Raw genomic sequence first — 6175 nt, forward strand, 5'->3', positions numbered from 1 at the left:
TAAAACTGTAATTTACAAATAGCCATTTAAAACAAAATACTTAGAAATAAACTAAAAGAAATGTGAAAAATCTGTAGGAGAAAACTATGAAAACACACTCGAAAGACAAATGAGTAGACTTCAATAAATGGATGGGACTGTTAACTATTCTAAAGATGCCAGTTCTTTCTATGATAATTTACATACTTAATACAATATTGATAAAATATGTAGATAGCAATTTTCACATGAAATTTTCCTCAAAAAATAAACATACATAAACGTCTAGGAGATGTTTCAGAAACTCTATGAAGAATAATCTCACTGCCGTCAGATCAGATCCCACTCACAGTGACCCCTCCTTGGGTTTCCAATGTGGTATCACTATAGAAGTAGATCACCCAATCTTCCTTCCCAGGAGTGTCTGGTGGGTTTGAACCACCAGCCTTCTGGTTAGCAGTCAAATGCCTTAGGCACTATTATAAACTTTCTGAATTTTTGTACTGTTGTGTGGAAAGTAAGTTTGGCTACTTGACTAAATTAGAAATCTAGAAACAGATATCAATAAAGATAAATTTTTCATATGACAGTTCAAATCTCTAGAAAACCTAGCCTTTTTAATAAAAGATTTTGAAGTAACTGTATAATCAACTAGAAAATGATAAAATTAGATCTATAACACACACTATAAAGGAAAAACAAAAACAGGAATAAAAAAGGATACATATCTGTTGGAGATGTCAGTGTTAAAAACAATAAAACCAAATATTAGAAGTAAATGAGGCAATAGGGCAATTCTTCTGTAATATGAAAAGGTAACTAAAAATACAGGAGATATAATATAAAACAATGGTTACATTTGACAATATTAAAAAATAAAGCTCTTTTATATGTCAAAAAGTAAGCAAAATTTTAAAAGACGAAGAAAACTAACAAAACAGAAGCAGCATTTTCTAAGTATAATTTAGATACAGATCACATTTATCATTAAAGTAGGCAAGTATATAAAGAACTCTTAGCATTAATGAAAAGCAACCAAAAATATGAAATAAGTAAGCAAATATATGAAGATGCAATTCATAAAAGGCTAAATGAAATACAATTTAAATCTATACTGATATAACAATTTTGACCTTTTATGTTAATTAATAATTAAAAGTTTCACTTCTTACTTTGTGATTATTGATTAATACAACACATATTAAGACGAATGTCTTTATATTTAACAAAAATACATGTTTACTATTCTCTAGAACCTCATTTCTAGGACATTGCTCTGAAGAACCAATTCAATAAAACAAAAAAAAAAAATATCTAATATGCAAAGATTACTCGCTGGAGCATTATTTGTAGCTAAAATATTATAAACAACCTGTTTTTCCAAGAATGATGAAGTGATTGAATAAACTATGCTACATGCAGACAACAAAACACATTATAGTTATAAATTAATAATAAGAGTTTATAAACTAATATGAAGTTATATCTGCAATATATTTTAAATAAAAAAGGTGAGAATATAGATATATTATATAAACAGTTTGGATAAGGAAATAACACAAAGTCTTATGTATATATTTATATTTTGTAAAAAAAAAAAAATCAGACTAGTAATTCAGAAAATAATGAGAACGATCACCAACAGAATATGAAGAAATTGAATGGAAGAACTGGCAGTGAATAAAGTGAATTTTGTTTAGTGTTAATTTTAAGAAGCATGTTTATATTTAACATGAAAAGATAAAATATTTTTTAAAAAGTATGGAAACAAGATGAACAATAAAATATAAGTAAAAACAATTGAATTTATCTTTACTTCAAGCTTATGTATTCACACAGAATTGGAATATGGGGTGGGGGAGATTACACCAAATAAAATTGAACACACTATATACCTTAAGTTTATAATAAAAAGAACTGTAACATAATATTGAATTTTATTCTATATCATTCTTTTCTCCAAATAATATACTTAAGCATATTTCTACAATGAGTGAGTAAACTAGTAGATATTTTGAAGTGAATTGGTGTTAGGTTTCTCACTATTGCAGAAGGAATCTGGTAATATTAGTAGAAAGGAAGAACATCCTCTACAGCAAAGTATTGAAACTGGAGGAATGCACATGAACTTATGGTAGATGATAGAGAGAACGATAGATGCATAAATATATACATGACAGATGATTGAAGGAGAGAGAGATAAGGAGAGAGAAATGATGAGAGAATGAAGAATATCTAGATTAATAGATATAAATATTTATATAATGTGCATATGTATACAAATATGTATAGGAGCGAAATAAAATGGTCATCAGTACAACTAAATGACATTTTTCTCCATGGCTTCTAGGAATAATTCCAATAATTCCAAAACTAAGGCAAGAAAATTCTGAAATAGGTTTGGAATATTTTTTGTACTAGAAAAATAGGAAGTGCTCAAAGTGTAAAGGCTTCATGTCAAATGGTCAAAGAAGCCAGCTTGAAAGTACATACACTGGCCAAATATGAGATAATTAAAATTCCAAAATGAACAATGATAATAACAGGAGATCACTCATGGTATTCCTGCATCCATCATGATATAAATAAATTAATTAATAAAATGTTAGGAAGGAAAAATTCTCTCTCTCTCTGTGTTCTCCCAATCCTTAATTTAAGACAGAAACTCAGAAATACAGAAGAAAGAATGTTTCTGTTATTCGGTGTCATCAAGTTGGCCCTGACTCACAGCAGCCCTGTTTACAACAGAACAAAACACTGCCCAGTCCTGTGCCATCCTCAGAATCCTTGCTATACCTGCACCTTTGTTGCAGGCACTATGTCAATCCATCTTACTGAGAGTTCTACCCTTTCTGGCTGATCCTTTGCTTTATTAGGCATGATATCCTTCTCCAGGGACTGGTCCCCTCCGATAACATGACCAAAGTAGGTGAGACAAAATCTGGCCATTCTCACGTCTAAAGAACATTCTGGCTGTACTTTTTCCAGGACAGATTTGTTCATTCTTCTGGCAGTCCATGGTATTTTCAATATTCTTTGGCAACATCACAAATTGAATGCATAAAATAGGAACAAATCTAGGGGCCCTAATTGATGGCATAAAAAGACTGTGAAGTATAACCTAAAATGCACAGGCAGTGAATGAGCTAGATGACTGGGCCCTTTTAAAAATTAAATTCTTATGCACATTGAAAGACTTCTCCAAAAGGGTAAAAAGAGAACCCACAGATTAGGTCTATGGTATTTTCAATATTCTTTGGCAGCATCACAAATTGAATGCATACACTAGAAGAAATAATAGAATCAGCAGACCAATATTTTTTAAACATAGTAGTAATATTTGTTTTAGGCAAGACTCATTTAAATATGCTAAAATTAGCCAGTGAAAGTTTAATGGACAGTAGAATAATTGTATAGTTTCAGTGTATCTCTCATAATTTCCCTGTTGAATTATAATGTGAAAAATAGCAACATCAGAGTGTAAAAAGCTTGCCATCATCCCAAACCAAGTGGTCAAAGTTAACCTTACCAAATATGTAAAAGGCATCAACTTACTTCTGACATGATGCACATAGAAAGACACGTCATCACTTCTGTGATATTTTTGACAAAAAAAAAATAGCTTGAATTCAATCATTAGGAAAGACTATCCTAACTCAAATTTGACATTCTACTAAATAAATATTCTGTACACTTTAAAAATATCAAGGTCGCGAAAGGCAATGAATATTCAGGAAATATCTCAAATTAAAGGAGAATAAAGAAAGATGACAAACATAATGTGATTGTGGTTGTGACAATAGACCATGGTGAGGGACTACAGATTTAAATAGCATTATTGGGATATATTCCTAGTGATGGAATTTCTGGATCAAATGGTATTTCTATTTCCATTTTTTTTAAGGAAATGTCATACCATTTTCCACAGTGGTTGTACCATTTTGCAGTTCCATCAGCAGTGTATCAGGGTTCCAATATCTCTGCATCCTCACCAGCATTTGTTATTTTCTGTCTTGTTGAACTTTGCTATTATTGCTGAGGTGAGATGATATTTCAATGTTGTTTTGATTTGCATTTCTCTGGTGGTGTAGTGCCTAAGGCATTTGAGTGATAACCAGAAAGCTGGTGGTTCAAACCCACCAGCCACTCCTTGGAAGGAAGGTTGGGCAATCTATTTCTGTAGTGATACCATCTCAGAAACCAGAGGAGAGGTGCTATGAGTCAGATGTGACTTGACAGCAGTGTGTTTGATTTGTTTCTTTTTAATGGCTAATGATTGAGAGCATTTCCTCATATGTTTGGCCAATATATCATCTTTAGTGAAGTGTCTATTCATGTCTCTTGCCCATTTTTGAATTGGATTGTTTGTCTTTTTGGTGTTGAGGTGTTAAAGTTTTCTTTAAATTTTGGAAATCACTACTTTATCAGATATACCAAAAATGAAAAACCAAACTCATTGCCATCAAGTCAATTCCACCTCATAGTGACTTCCTTTGGGTTTCCAAGGTGGTAAATCTTTACAGAAGTAGATTGCCCAGTCTTCGTTTTGCAGAGTTGATGATGGGTTTGAACTGCCAACCTTCTGGTTAGCAACCAAATTCCTTAGGCATTACACCACCAGAGCTCCGTTCGTCAGATATGTCATAGACATATCTGTCATAGACATAGACCCAATCTGTGGGTTCTCTTTTTACCCTTTTGGAGAAGTCTTTCAATGTGCATAACAATTTAATTTTTAAAGGGCCCAGTCATCTAGCTCATTCACTGCCTGTGCATTTTAGGTTATACTTCACAGTCTTTTTATGCCATCAATTAGGGCCCCTAGATTTGTTCCTATTTTATCTGTTATAAACTTTATAGTTTTGAGTTTTACATTTAAGTCTTTGATCCAACTTGTGTTTGTTTGTGTATATGGAGTGAGGTATGGGTCTTGTTTCATTTTTCTGCAAGTAGTTATACAATTTTACCAGCACCATTTGTTAAAGAGGGTATCTCTCCCCCATTTAATGGTTGAGAGACTAGACACAAACAGACCTATGCATACCCATGTTCATCACAGCACAATTTACTATAGCAAAGAGATGGAAAAAACCTCAATGCCCATCAACAGATGAATGAATAACCAAACCATGGTATATTCACACAATAGAATACTATACTCCATTAAAGAATAATGAATACATGAATCATCTCACTACGTGGATGAATTTGGAGGACATTGTGCTGAGTGAAATAAGTCAATTGCAGAAGGATAAATATTGTATGACACCATTACTGTAAAAATCAAGGAAAAGTTTCCTTAAGGAAGGAAACTCACTTTGTAGCTCACCGGGAATGGGAGGGAAGGGAAGGGGAAATTTCAAACTAGTTGTCAGTCTCATGTTTATTTGGGTGAGGGGAGGGATGGTATGGAAAATGTCTATGGCCAGCATGATAACTTTGGGAAAAGGAAAGACACTGAAACTTGTACATAAGATACAGACAACACAGGCAAATACTAGTATACACACAATACTGCATTTCCACTAGCACTAAACACCAGGCTACAGATAAATGCATAGACAAGTGAGAAGATCAGGTAGGGGGTTGGTAAACAGCAATATAGCCTAGACCAAGGATATATTTAGCTGAGGATAATCTTACATATGCACTTGTGTTACAAAAGTAGCCGCACACATTACAAGAGCAACAGAAGACAGACTTGGAGTAATCTTTCAGAGAAAACCATACACCTTGTGAGAAAATTACCAGGCCTGCTGACTCAGGACCATAGACTCAGGGGACACCAATCTCAATTGGCACAACATAGTACGTAAAAATCTTGTTCAACCTACTTTGCTCAGTAGCAACAGGGGTTGCTTAAAAGCTTTTGAGCAGCTATTTAAGATGCAACTATTAGTCTCCTCTCATCCAAAGCAAAGCAGAGTGAAGAAAATCAAAGGCATTTGGAAACAATTAATCCAAGGATATGGTGAACTCCCAGATCAGAACTAGATGGTGCTTGGCTACCAGTGCCAACCACTCAAAAAATGCCAATGCCAATCTCTACCTAGAGATTCTGGATAGAATGGGAGGAAAAATGTGGAACAAAATTCAAAAGCACAAACATGACCAGAATTACTGGTCAGATAGAGTCTGGTGGAACATCCAAGACTATGGCCTCCAGTTATTCTTAGGGCCAAGAATTTGAGTTACT

Source organism: Orycteropus afer, unplaced genomic scaffold, assembly GCF_000298275.1.
Source record: "Orycteropus afer afer isolate SDZICR_OR568_19922 unplaced genomic scaffold, OryAfe1.0 scaffold00439, whole genome shotgun sequence".
Lineage (NCBI taxonomy): Eukaryota > Metazoa > Chordata > Mammalia > Tubulidentata > Orycteropodidae > Orycteropus > Orycteropus afer.